The 14,960-nt window shown below is 44.4% G+C and overlaps 1 pseudogene; it reads left to right on the top strand.

Moving 5' to 3' along the window:
* The first annotated feature begins 896 nt into the window (after positions 1-896).
* LOC102983357 (DNA primase small subunit-like) lies at positions 897-2,874 on the top strand (annotated as a pseudogene).
* Positions 2,875-14,960: the final 12,086 nt, after the last annotated feature.

Below are 14,960 nucleotides of genomic sequence, written 5' to 3'. Positions count from 1 at the left end.
AAAAACCTGATTATTGAAACTAGAAATGACTTTCTCAGCATATCAAATTATCTCTTTTATCCTTTTCAAGATTATCCTTGAGACAATAGATGAGCATCTTCAAATACTGTACACATCAATAGTATTAACAAATAATTCCCTGAGGTAGTATATAATGATTATTATTTTCTTCATTTTGTAGATAAAGCAATTGAGAGAAACAAGATTATTTTCCCAAGTTCTCAAAAAGATAGAAAATGTAACATTAACACACCAAACCCTCTGGTTATCACAGATCCTATTTACCTCCCTCCAAAAAGGATTTGAAGTTATACACCATAAATGGAAAGAAAGAGAACTAATGTTTTCTGAGTACCTACAATGTGCTGAACGCTGTGCTAATAACTCAGATAATAATTAAAACAATGAAGAAAATAGTGTTGGTCTCATTTTACACATGAGAAGACTAAGACACAGAGGGGTGTTTTTTCCAGGATCACATAGCTAGGAAGTATTACCATCCAAATTTGTTCAGAATTTGAACCCAGGTCTTTCCAACACCAAGGCTGATACCATTTCCTCTATAGTATTCTAACATAGGTATAATTAAACCAGAAGCACATAATCCCAAATGAATGAATGAATGAATAAATAAATAAATAAATAAATAAAAGACAAACTGCAAAAAAAAGCAAGCTATAAAAGGCTGGAGAAAGAGAAGATAAATACATATTCCCAAAATACACATATTGAAAAAAACCTATTGCATTTTAACCCAAATCTTAGGTCTGCATTATGAGCCAAGGCAAAGAGGGAAATCAGAGGGGTAGCAGCTCTTATTTATCTAATAAAAAGAAGACTGTCAGTCTATCAAGAAGGAGAAACAGCTTGCAAGTTCTAAGAGGGATTTCTTATGTATGTCACAAACTGAACCTCATACAGTAGAACCCATTTTCTCTGTAGCAGTTATCCAAAGATCCGGAGGTGTCATTCACATTGCTGTTTCTTCACAGATCCACTTCCACAGCCAGGTACAGGCAAACCAAAACTAAGGTGCTGATAGCACAATTGAAGAAAAACAATAATGTCCCCATACAAAGCTCTAACTTCCTCAAATCATTAGATCTGAGTCTTTCTTTCTCATCCCACATTTATTAGCAAAACACCTTTCTGATAACAAGTAAGAATGGGCCTGCTGCCTCTGCCAGAACTACTGGTCATTCTTTAAGTCATTTAGCCCGTCAATCAATCAGTCAGTCAACAAATATTTATTGAGCGCCCATCATGTGCCAAGTACTGTGCTCGGTGCAAGTGAGCTCGACAGATCTTGTCCACTTTGAGGACGTTGACTCTTTCGTGGAGGAAACAGTTTACCTAGTCACTCAAATACTTATATTCAAACTCCAGTACTTGTTATGAAGGCATTACAAAGTGCCAGGAGAATAAAGCAGAAACTAACACCATTGTAAAGCAATTATACTCCAATAAAGATGTTAAATAACTAACTAAATAAATAAATAAAATGAAAAATAAATAAATAAAAATAAAGTGCTATGAGAGCCAGTAATAGGGACATGATCTAGCTTAGAGCAGAGGCAGGGAACAGGTTTAAGAAATGCATCTCTCCCTGAGTTGAGTTCCGCGCTCCGTGAAGGCATTTGACCTCACCCAGCTGCCCGAGCTTCTTAAGATTTATTACCAGAGGCTCTTTCCCTAAGCCCAGTACTATCACTGGCTCAACTGTGGCAGAGTGGTAAAGAATTACTTTCAACATCATGAATTTTCATTCACATTGAAAGTTGATATTTACATTCAGTACCAATCCTTCAACAACCAGAGTGATCTGGAAAAGGAGATGCAGAAAATGAATCCATACAAGATTGATATAGGCTTAGTATAGTCCCACAGACCAAATCAACACAATACAGTGCATCTGGGAGTTTTCCAGGCTCAGGAAAAAGAACTGGTGTTTGACATTGACATGACAGACTATGACGATGTGAGGAGACATTGTAGTTGTGCAGACATGTGTTCTAAGTGCTGGACCCTCATGACGATGGCCATACACATCACCAACCGAGCATTGAAGGAGGACTTTGGATTTAAACATCATCTCTGGGTATATTCTGGAAGGAGAGATGTTCATTTTTGGGTCTGTGATGAATCAGTTAGAAAACTGTCCTCTGCAGTACGTTCTGGGATATTTGAATATTTGAATCTTGTAAAGGGTGGTCAGGACGTTAAAAAGAAAGTTCATCTAAGTAGCAAAAATTCACCCTTTTGTCAGAAAATCTATAAACATAATGAAAAATACTTTGAAGAATATGCTTTGGTTGATTAAGTTATTCTTGAGAATAAAGAAAGCTGGGATAAGATTTTAACCCTTGTTCCTGAAATCACTGCATGATGAACTTCAACAAAGCTTCCAAAAGCCTCACAATTCACTTCAGCATTGGGGGCATTTGAAGAAAGCAGCCAGCAGGTATCAGAATAACAGCAAAAATGACCCTGGCTTGAGTGGGAGATCATGCTCCAGTACTGTTTTCCACAACTGGATATCAGTGTTAGCAAAGGAATCAATCGTTTACTGAAGAGCCCTTTTAGTGTTCATCCTAAAACAGGTTGCATTTCTGTGCCTATTGATTTACAGAAAGTGGGTCAGTTTGATCCATTTACTGCCCCAACCATAAGTTCCATTTGCCATGAATTGGATGCTAACTCCACTAATGAAGAAAAAGAGAATGGAGCTGAAACTGATATCAAACATAGAACCAGAGATTATAAGAAGACCAGTCTAGCTCCTTTTGTAACAGTTTTGAGCAGTTTCTTGAAAACCTGGATAAATCTCGAAAAGGAGAACTTCTCAAGAAGAGTGATTTATAAAAAGACTTCTGAAAATAACTACTCCCTTTATACCAATGTGGATATCTTCTACCTTCAACCAAGAATCAAATACTTCAAGAGCCATTTAACAAATATAGCAGAACTTAAAAAAAAAAGAAAAGAAAAAAGAAAAAGAGAAATGCATCTCTGAAAAATGACATGTGAGCTGAGATCTGACTTGCTTTCCGATTAGTCATGATGTGTACAGTGTCACCTTAGAGACCAAGAATTAAGTATACAAAGAAGCCTAACATTCACAACTTTGAAGAAGTTTAAATTCAATTACACAGAAAAGACACTTACACATGAGAAGTTTCATACAAGAAAGCATTAAAAAGGCATCAAATATGTGGCACAAATAAGTGATAAAAGGGACTGATGAATCATTAGGGGCTGGTGTAACCCAGAAAGAGTTCTCAGAGAAGGCAGGACAGGATGTAGACCCTACAACAATGGTTTTCAAATGTTTTTGACTAAAACACACAATAAGAAATACATTTTACTGAGTCACTTTGCTGTGCAGTAGAAATTAACACTGTAAATCAACTATACTTCAATAATTTTTTAAAAAAATAAAACAATTGAAAAATATACATTTTACACTATGGCACAATATAAACAGACAGATATAAATAAAAGTAAAACAAGTTTCATGAAACAAAGCTTGTTCTCACAAAATGAGATCCAATTGATTGTTTCTATGCTATTTCATTCTCTTACATTTTTCTTTATGCTGGTCACAATCCACTAAATTAAGCTCATTACCCACTAATGAGTCACAACCTAACATTGGAAATGTCTATAACAGAAAATATTTCTGCACACAGTAAAGGTCCTTCATGAAATAAAAGGAAACCCCGAAGTAACTCTCACCTCCTACAAAAGCGATCCAAGCCAGCACGACCTCTAGCTCTTTCCCACCATCCCTTGTGCTTCCCCTCATTTCCAGTTGCATAGCTACCTTAGCAATAAGAAATCCACACCCAGAATGTGGCTGCATCACATATTTACACGATAACCTACCACCTTCTAGCACCACCAGCAGCACCAGCCTGACTCTTAATCGGAATGTATGAAGCTTCTTCACCGGAGCATAAGTGAAGGTTGCTATCAGAGGACTAGATCAAGATTTCAGATCAGACCTACATTTTAGGTCCTGAGGCTACACATAAACAGAGGGAATTTATCCATTAGTCCCATATGTTTCTTCATGAGCATTAGTTTTCGACCCAATTCAGTTTTCCAAGGTCAGCCTTTTTAAAATTGATCAGACCTCCAGTTACTAAAGATAGAAAAATATATATCATGCAAAGCAGGCTACCAATTTCCCACAAATTTATGGTGATCCCTCATCAATACCCACCAATGTTGATAAACTTTTCATCTGGGAAGGAGCTCTCATTCTTTAGTCATGCCTAACTGAAATACTCACTTTCATCAAGTACAGACTTAACAAAAGCCTCCAAAAATTTGCCCTATAGATTTGACCTAAGAGCCTAAGAGAAATAGTGTTCATCAGCAGCTTCATAAATAGTTCACAGACATTCCTCAGTGTTTTCTTTTTTAAGGAAGAGATAGTTGTTTAAAAATAAAATGTCAACTCAAAACAAAATAATAATCAGTCTGAATCAGGCAGGAATCAGGTTCAGAAATGCATCCATTGCATTCATTGATACAAATGATGAAAATATATTTATTGATCAGGTATTAAAAGTTAAAACCCAAATTAATAAATATACATTTCTCATTTTGCCCTACCATTTACAAGCCTCCTTTAAAAATCTGGAAGAATGGTCATCTTAGTCTGCTGATAGGCATAACTAATGTTAACAATCTGGGAAGGAACAGGGGACAGCTGACATATATGTCACTGTGTTTCATACACACCTGCAAACCTACCCCAGTACCAACATTACCAAGGGAGATTGGAGCTGCCTCCTGGCCAATTTGGCTCACTCAGGAGTTTTTTGTTTGTTTGATGTGTGTGTGTGTGTGTGTGTGTGTAATCTGAAGAATACTGATGCCATTTAATGCTCTAAAGCTAAACCAGGAAGGTGAGGATGTATGCTCACTTATGTCTACTCTTAACCAATGCCACTCCAAAGGGCAGCAGTGTCCCTAGAATTGTCATTTTTCCTTAAAATGAATCTTCATACCCGCATAGGCCCCAATTTTAGGGCTAAGTCTCCTCTAAGAATGAATAAGAGGTCTTTCTGTAAAGCAGACCCGGAAAGTTATCTGTGAGGTTTTAGTGACTAAACGACCTGTTAATGAGATTTGGATGAGATCTGATTATTCTTCCTTCTTTAACGCCAAAGATAGTGGTTAAGTAGGATTTACATTTTTAAACTTCCATATAACAAGCTGGGACCACGCTGCTCCGGTCTATTTAAATTATTGCGCAGGAATGAAATGCATTCACTTACTAATTACTGTATTTGCTCTCCTAGGCGTCTCGCTGTTGATAGGTCAGGGGTGGGAAAGGCAAACTGCTGCTACATCTTTTAATCAAAAGGCAAGGTGAGCTGCTTTTCTCCGGTTCTTCGTGGGGTAATTTGTACATTTACATCAGGAAGGGCTGGCTTCTGCCAGGGGTGGCCTTGGGGAGTCCAAGGAAGCCCTATAATGCACTTCCAGGGTGGGAGTCAGAGGAAAAGGGCCTTGGAGACCCCGGCGCGCAGTTGGGCCGCTTCCAGGGTATCGGGCCGCAGCCCTATGGCCAGCTAGACGCCTGGGCGGGCCTGGCTTTCTCCGCCAAAGTGGGCGGTGAAGGCACCCCCCGGGCCTCTTCGCTCAGGTTTGGGAGAAAAGGCGACAAAGGCCCGAGGGCAGCCGGCCGGATGGGAGGACGAAGCGGCTGCGGCGCTCAGCCACCGCGCCCGAGGTCCCCGGCGGGGCGCAGGCGGGGGCGCTGCAGGGAGGCGCGGGCTGCGCGACCCGGGGGCTGCGGCGACCTGCCAGTCCTGGCGGCCAGGGAGGGACCCCGGGAAGGCCCTGGCACCCGACTGGCGCCCGCCTCGCGGCCGATCGGTGGGTGAGCCTGTGGCTCCCGAGGCGCGAGACGCCCCCCGCGCGGCTGTCCAACCCGGCAGCCGCGCTGCGCCTCCCGAGTGCAATTTGACCGGTGTGTCCCCGGTCGGTCGCCTAAGGCCACGGCTGGAGGACAGCGAGGCCGAAAGAGAAAAAGGGAATGGGGTGGGGGAGGGGACCGGGAGCGAGGAAGCGGTGTCATTTACACCAACTGGGCTCTTTCCTGACCCAGCCGCTCATCTGTCACCGCTGTTTCATTCCTGTTATTTACATCTGTCTTTAGCATTCTAATTACTCGCTTTATTACTTTAGCCTGAAGGAATCCTGTAAAAAACAACGGAGATGAGGATCCTACCACACAATAAAACTGCCCAAAATCCCCACTGCACATTATACAGAGCACTTGAGAATATTTGTGCTGTTATATGACCTCAATATGTCCTTAGATTGATCCTATTATATCTTTCTCCCTTCTCTTTCTCCGTGTGTATGTGATGAACTCTTTTAAGGTGTGGAGTGTAAGAATAAACTGTTTAACAAATGATGAAAATAAGATTATTCTTGGAAGAGGAGGTAAAGGGGGAGATGGGTCTTCTCTAAAAAGACTTTGAGGTATTTGAACCAACCCCATCCGGGTCCAGTTCCTAAAGTCTTGGTTTTCTTTTGTACTTAATCTGATAAAGTAGAGCTATCTTCACACACAAGCTGAGGCTGAAAGAATCTTGGAAATTTGGAGGAGAGAATAAAATGCCTAATGTCTTTCATTATCTTGCATTAATCTCTGAGTTCCCAGAAGGTCTCAGGAGGGGAAGTGAATTTAGGGTAGAGATAAGAAGTGGGGTTAAAAAATCATGGTGGTTGGAATGCTTTTCTTTTAATGTGAGGCTTAGAATGGGGTGCAATATCTTACAAACCCCTGATAGCAAGATTCGCGGATACACTCAGCACTTGAATCCAAAGGAGGCTGATCTAACCTACCAGAAAATTCAAGACAAAATGCAGCTTTCTGTTATTTATTCCTTCTAGTGGAATTATCGTTGCCCTCACTTGCAATTTTCTGGCTGTACTAATGTTTCTCTTTATTGTGTTACACTAACATAATCTCCTCCAGAAAAAAAAAATGACAAAATATATAGATTTTCAAATAAATAACTGAGGTAATTTATTGGCCTCATGCTCTTCTGATGGTGTGGTTGATAGATAATGTAATAATATGTACATAATTAAGCGGGTTGACTATACCTCCGTCAAAATAGGTTCAGGGGCAGTAGCTCTGTCTTTAGGCCTATGGTTTTCTCAATGGATATTTACTTCCTCCATCCTGTGGAATAAAGGGCAGAACCTCAGGAAGTAAACAGCTAGGCACTAAGTGAGGGATGGAGGTATGAAGAAAAAAAAGAAAAGAAAACTGGTAAATTCTCTTATAAAGGATTTTAGATTAGAGCCCATTTTTTCCATACTCCCCATCCCAAACCTCATAAGGTTCAGTGAATAGATGAGAAGGAAAAAAAAAAAAGAAAAAAAAAAAGAAAGAAACATTGAAGACAAACACACTCCTTCCCGGAGAAATGAATGACTTACATCCAGGCCAAGGAGCCGGGGGGAGGTGGGGGGCTTCAAAAACACCTTTGCAGGATCCAGAAATCTTCCATCAAGGAAGCATGATGAAGGCTTCTGGGAAATCATTAATAGCGAACTTGGCCACCACATGCCCCCTTGCCCGGGCTTCTGGAGGTTGCCCATTCAAGGCATGGTGTACTTGCTCTTCCAAACTCATCTAAATTACATCAATAACAGAGCGCACTCTTTAATGAGCTCTCAACTTTAAAGACTTGAAAGATATTAACAAGCCGCTTGACAAATGGTGCTTAGAAGCACATTAAAGACGCTGCTAATGGAGCGCATAATGACGGCTAATTTTCGATCAGATATAAATTAGAGCCCCAACAGTTATTTGCCTTAAGGACTTTATGTAAATGATTCTGTTCTGTATAAACTGAAAAGCGAAGAGAGCCCTGCCATTTTGGCAATCCTTGTGGATATGATTAATAGATCTGCAACAGAACTGGGCAGAGACAACTGATGGCATTTCCATCTAAAAGTCAATGTGTTTAGGTAGTAAATATGATAGCTTCTAGAGTCAATGTGCGCTTCTTCTTCAACCGAAAGAGTAAAAGACGTCCTGTCCTTGGCATCTCCTCCACATGGTTAAAGAGGTTCACAAAAGAAGAGCATCCAGGCTCATCTCCCTAGACCTGCACCTCACACCCACCGAGATACCCAGAACAGCCACAACTTTCTCCTTCAGACTGGGACCCAAATCTGCGTTATATGCTCCCTAAACACACATCCCCGCATCATCTTCAAAGACACCGTCAACTTTACTGGGATCTACACTCTATCGATCACTTTTTAGAATCCTTTCACTGTGAAATTGCTTGAGCTCTCATTCCTAGCTTTGCACACAATTCAGGTTCTCTAAGACAGTGCTGGGAAGAGGAAAGGATTGGGAGGAGGAAAGTGAACAGGAGGAGGGGGAAAATGATTATGGTAATGGCGAGGCGGGAAGAAGGGGAGTGGAAAAGAATGTGAGAGCAGGAGTTCAGATAGGAAAGACTGGAGGAACTCTAATACCTACCTAATTTAAAGTGGAGGAGACATCTGTAGCTTTGCTTTTTCTTTCTTTCTTTTTTTTTTTTTTTTCTTTTCCTTCTGTGCCTTCCACATTTTAAGAGTTAAGTCTCAAGCCATCAGAGTACATAAAAGGGTTTGGGGACTGATTCTTCAAGTTGATTTCCTTCCAGACTATTCCTGCTCTGGTGGTTCATGGGAAGCTTGGAAGAGGAGTTGCCCTAAGACTGTGTTACCTGTGTCCAGTTTCTGCTTTATCACGTCTACTTGGCATCAGCTGGGGTGACTGCCACGTTTAACACTGGGATTGCTTAGAACTATTTCTGGCTGCAGTTTCAGAGATAACATCCTTTCCTGAACAAGGGGAAAGAGTTTGCGTAAGAGTGAATTTGCATAACCTGAAAAACCAGCAAACTCTAGCTTGTCAATGACTTGTTTATTATGAATTACAAACAAACAAAACCTCAGCCTTTCTGCTGCAGGAAATTCAAGCATGACTGCATCTCAGGGCAGTTTTCTCTGCCTTACACACACAATATAAATATGGATTTGGGGGGAGGGGTCGTTTTTTCATAAGCAATTTGTGGGCAGTGTTAAAGTTAAGACAGAAATCCTGCCTCAACAAGGGAGCTATTTCTACCAGTGACACCAGCTTCTAAGATTTCCTCATCCAAGCCATTTGAGAGCTGAGAGTAATGAGAAGAGCACAGGGGAGGGGAAAATGGAAGGGTGAGGGGTTGAGCATTAAAGAGATTTCTCCTAGACTGATTAAATCATTTTATCTTGCAGTAACTGATACCTAATAGCCAGGAGTTAAATGGTGGAGAGGAAGGATGCTTCTTACCATCATTACTGAGTTATGAAGTAGTTTTAAATTGGGGTACAATAAATACGATTGCTCTCATCTTGCATTAATCTGTCTACTCTACCCTCTAACCCTCCTCCCCAATCACACACACTTCTAGGGCTAACAGGACATGCGGGAAACACCTGGACATTTCTTCTACCCACCAGCGTAAGATTCTGCAGCAATGGGGGCAAGTAGAAAGAGCAGACTCAGCTCTCATTTCGTCTGACAGCAACATCCAGCTCCCCTCTGTTTTCCACTGGCTATTGGATGCTCCGTGTGATGGCAGAATTGGATGGTAAAAACTAACTTGGAAAAATAAAACAGAATTCTGTGAATAGCAAAATTAATCACAAAACAGCAGAATTCTGATCTCACCGGGTTGGGAGAGGGAAAAGGGGCTGAGCTTTTCAGAATGCCAAGCGATATTTGGCACATTACAGCTTAGAGAGCTGGATCTGCTGCTGCTGCTTCTTCCACTTTTTCCTCCTGCCCAGAGTGGATAAATCATGTCACCTTTAGGGAATTTTGTGATTTTATTTACAGTGAACGAACTCATATTCTCAAGATTAATTCCCAGCTATGCGGGCACTTCCACCCCTCCTGGGGGCACGTAGAGGACACCTGACCAAATGGGGCCGCTCTGGCTCCCTGTGATGTGCCCCTTCTATTTTATTATAGCTCTCCTTTCTCTTTTGGGCATCTACACTATCTAAGATAGGGAGACGGCAGATGTGAACACTCTGCCTGTCTCCCTCTCCCCGGGGAAAAGTAGAGATCATCTCCCATTAACCACCCGCCTCCCCCCCATACTCCCTCTTTTTCCTTGTTCACCCCCCAAACTCTGAGTGAATCCCAGGGGGGATAAAAATAAATCTTACTGAAAAAGAAAGCAGCATGAGGGGGAAAAAAAAGAATCAATGAAATGATTTAGGAAATAGAAGAACGGGCCCCCTCTGACAATACTGTAATTAAAAGCTCTCAGGGCTCCAAAGTGAAAAGCTGACGAAAGAAAAGTGCAACTTGCCAACCGATTCTTATCTAACCCGTTTAGGACCAGTTCGTGGAAGTTAGAGACTTAATTTAGGGACGTGAACCCCACGTCCTCAAAAACGACTTTCCTCTCAAAGAGAATCAGAAATCCTAGCTGGGCAGTCAGGGTCTGGGTTCTCTTCCCCACTCACCACCCACCCCCTAACCCCACCCCAAAGACCAAAGACTCTGGAGGAAGAGGAGAAAGCAGTTGCCCTCGTTCTGGCTCCCCGTGAAGACGTGAGTGGCATTGTTAATTAGAACCTCGGAGATGGTACCAAAATGACACAACCGGTGAGCCAGGCCGCGCTCTCCGCAAGCCGCGCTGAAGTCCGGGAGAGCCCAGAGCCTGAAGCACTGAATCCTGATTTCGCTGGGAACCCTCGATCTAATTCTGGCTCCTCACCCCCGCTGAGCCCAGCCACAGGCCCTGTCCTCACGCCCATCCTGGGAGTCACAGACCGCTTCCCTCTCGGAGCCAGAGGTGCTGCCCCAAAGACACCATGTTTGAGCTCCGTGTAAAGGCAGGATGGGCAGGAAGTACACCTGTGGCAAACAGACGGTCAGAGCCTGTCGGTGCACCAAGAAGAGGCACGCACGGAGTCTGGAGCATCTTCCCAGGCGAATCGCGTGTCTTGGATAGACTAAGGAGAGATTTTGAGTGAGTTTGAAAAGTTTCACCAAGGCATGCGGGCCCCAGGGAATGGCTCTGAGTGAACCCGTGTGTTGGTGTGTGAACGTCCAGCTACACGTGTGTTACTGGATGACAAGCAACGAGGGAAATGCCCGCGTTGCAGTAGGGGAATCTCCACTTCTCTTCCAGTCTGTGGCTTCAGGCCAAGCCCGCGGAGGCTCGGTGTACTCTGGCCAGAGGTGTGCCTCCCCCTCACTGCATAGTGATTTAGGATTGGAGCAGAAAAGGTGACTATTCCGGGCAAGGGTCAGGGGCCTTCCTGTGAAATCTTCCCTTATCTATATGGGCCCCAGACTGCTGTTGAACTTGGAGCATAAGGTGACTGCCCCCCACACAACAGGCTTACTGCCTTCCGCCACCTTCACCTCCAACACCTGACACAACCAGGCCAATAACTCCCCAAGCCAAGGAGCTACTTTGTCCCTAGAAATCAGGGAGCCTCCACCCCTTTTAACCACAACGCACAAAGATGCAGACTGCCATTTAGCAAAGCCCTGGGGGCCCACTGGGAAAGTCGGACTGTCTGGCCCTGTGTTTATTAACCCTCTGTCTCCTGGTGAGCCCACCAACCTCCGAGTCACACAGGCCTTCTGAAAACGCAGTCACTGTCCCAGCCACTCATGCAGAGGGTGTTGATTTATGCCTTCTAATCTCTTACAAACCCATCAATTACTTGTTTGATTTTTTAAAACCAAATCCTACCGATTAACAGGACGACTTTGGCATCTTACAAGTATTGCAGAAGCCAGTTGGCTTCTTTCAAAAATATTGGACGCATACTTCTCATTTTCTTGTAGCCTCAAATTATTTAGGGAAACCTGGAAGCTACAAGAGGACCCGCCCATCAAAAACAACAACAACGACGACGACAACAAAAAACTCACCAATAGCCACACAGAAGACTTTGAATGTGCTCCCAAGGTCCAGAAAATGGGAGGGTTATGGGGAAAGAGGAACTAATGTGTTTATGAAAAATTATAACAAAATTGGAAGAAGCACGACTCAGACCCTAGGGGAGGGTTAGGGGGCGCAGGCTTCCGTTGGCTACTGCAAAGTCTGGGGATGGGGGAGGGCTCTTGCTTTCCGCCAAGTGACAGCTGGAGTGATGGCTGCAGACCCAGGGCTGGGGCGGGGGGTGGTGAGGCTGGGCGGGGGCGGTAATTACTAGCCAGGCTCGCCCGCCTGCCTACTTTAGAGCGAATGCGTTCCTTTTGCGCGTCCAGCTGCGCGCTCGGCTAGCTGCTCGGCCTCGGGGCATCCTGGAGCCTGAATCGCTGGGAGAGCAGGGGTGAGTGCTAGAGAACTTTAAATCGAGGTTCCTAAAAGGCTTCTGAAGTAGAATGTCCCCAAGGTCTCGGCCTTGCAGGGCTGTGGAGTAAAAGGAGGCTGAGCAGAGACTGCTCCGCGCCCAGCAGCCCTCCACCCCTCGGCCCGCTTGAGGGACCCGGCAGAAAGTGAGCAATGGGGGTCGGTGCTGAACGGGGTAGCAGCCCGGGAAACAGTGATCCATGTGATCTGGCTGCACAGGACTGGAACCTTTCCACGCGGGTGGAAGGAAAAGCGAGGCCAGGTGCCAGCCTAATCCTACCACCTCTCCTCCCGGTCCACCAGGCTCAAACCCTCAGAAGGCGCCAGCGCTCCCTTGGGCCCCGAACCTGAAGTTCAGTGTACACCGAGGGACCCGCGCTGGGGAGGGCGGAGAGGAGGGGAGAGGGGTAGGGGGTCGGTTCTCCACCTCCTCCCGCCGCCTCCCCCCCGCAGGCTGGAAGCCTCACGTAGTCTGGGATTTTTTCAGAATAATTGATGGGTCCAGTTCTCCAGAGCTTTCTCGGAGAGAGAGCGGCGGACCGCGCTAGAATTTAAATAGAAGTGATTAGTAAAATGCAAGGGGGCGAGGCGCCCGGGCCTCTCTTTCTCGCAGGTTCCTGGCTGCGCGCCTGGCAAGGCGCCTGCTCCCCGCAGGCTCTAGGGGCCACGCGGGGCCAGGGCAAGCTCGTCCGGCGCAGAGGGCGGCTCTGCCCCCCACCCCCTAAAGCTGTGGACTGTAACCGTCACCCCCTCCCAATCAGTTTCTCATCAACGCGCACCCGGAACTGGAGGAGAGGGGAATTGGGGCTGGCAGGTAACCCAAGGCCGGCGGGTGTCAGTGATGGTAAGCCAGCTGATGGGTGCAAAGATCTTGATTCCTCTGCATCGCCAGAGCCAGCCAGGCGATGGTTCTCACACGCACAGTTCCCTTTCGCCACCTCTGCCCTCACCGGTAGGTCCTCGCTCCAGGCTGCCGAGCCCGAGCAGCCAGGGTCGTGGAACTCAAGGCGCCCCTTCACTTACCCAGAGCTCTAAGAGGGTCCCCTCCACAAAGAAGTGACCTAGGCTGGGGAAAGCCTTCGCCTTCCCCCTCTCTCTCTCTCACATCCCTATCTCATCGATTTGTTCCTGAAAAGGGGGCTGTGCATCCTTATAACGTCTACAGCCAATTAATATTGCATTAACTCTATTTTTTTTTAAAAGAAAACAACAAAAGCACCAGAATACTGCACCCTATCAAAGCCATCTATTATTCACGGAAATGTAATTGGAGACCTAAGATATGTGTGTTACAGGCCAATGGAGGAAAACAGAGTCGTGACAATATTTCAGAAAGGAAGGGGATCCGAGGGTATCTAATATTTAATTTCAAGTCTGTGGTTTTCTAATTCGAGATTAAAAGCAGTCACGTCTTTGAAGCCAGACAGTTGGTATAAATGTACAGTTAAAATATTCTATTCCACAGTCCCTAGACAGAACTCTCTGCTTGTCCCAGGCTTCATTAAATTTTTATTATCATCCCAGACTAGAGCAGGGAATGAGCGGAGAGACTGTCCATCTAATTGCAATTGATAAAAAAAAAAAAAAAGCTCTTAGATTTCCCCCCTCATTTTAATATATTAACAGTAGTTTTCTTCGTATGTCCAGTCTTTTCCAGCCCTGTGATACACACACTTTATCACACAGATACGTTTTCCACTTTCCAACAGGCACCAGCCTTGACTGTCTTCTCTGCCCTTTGAGAAGGCCTAGGGGTGGGGTGGGAGTGAAGGGAGAAAGGGTAGTGGAGACTGGTTTCAGAAAGTGATGCTATATGGGGGGGAAAAAAAGAAAAAAGGTGACATCAGTTCTTGAAGCATCTGGCGAAAGATCAACGAGAGACAACATCTGCACTAAGCTGGTTCTTCCTGTAGCAAGATGAAAGCATATTGTTACCCAAACAAAACAAACAGATTATTAGACGAGGCTGCACTTTTCGACAGCCTTTCCACTCTGTGGGATGAAAGCAAAGCGTAATATTTTCATTTTATTTCTTTCTTTCTCACTGGTGCCCCCAAACACACACACACACACACACACACACACACACACACACACTCACAAACACACAGACGCCTCAAAACGTTTGTTCTTCTTGAGCCTTCTTCATATGCTACTAATCGGACTGTCACACCAGATGCCTCTGTGTGTGTGTGTGTGTGTGTGTGTGTGTGTGTGTGTGTGTGTGAGTATTCAGGAAGCCTGTCTCAACAAGGGTACTTCAAAAAATTTTGAAACTGGTGTAGATAAAGCGTTTCATCTCCAAGTAGAACAAAACCCACAGTTTGCTTTTTGAGCAGCTTCCTATTATCACATCGCCACTTAATTTTATTTCTATTCTCTCCAAGTTAAATAGAAAGACTGGCTCACAAGGGAGCTGCCATGTGCCTACAGACTGGGGGTGTCAAGCAGAGAGACTCACTGTGCAAACTTAATTTCAATTCCCGAGGAGGATTTCACATTCCGGCTGGCTGTGACCCACAGTAATTAGCTGAGATAACTAATGATTACTTACTT

This window comes from Physeter macrocephalus, chromosome 7 (assembly GCF_002837175.3).
Source record: "Physeter macrocephalus isolate SW-GA chromosome 7, ASM283717v5, whole genome shotgun sequence".
NCBI lineage: Eukaryota > Metazoa > Chordata > Mammalia > Artiodactyla > Physeteridae > Physeter > Physeter macrocephalus.
The sequence above is the reverse complement of the archived record's forward strand: the minus strand, read 5'-3'. Positions and strand labels throughout refer to the sequence as shown.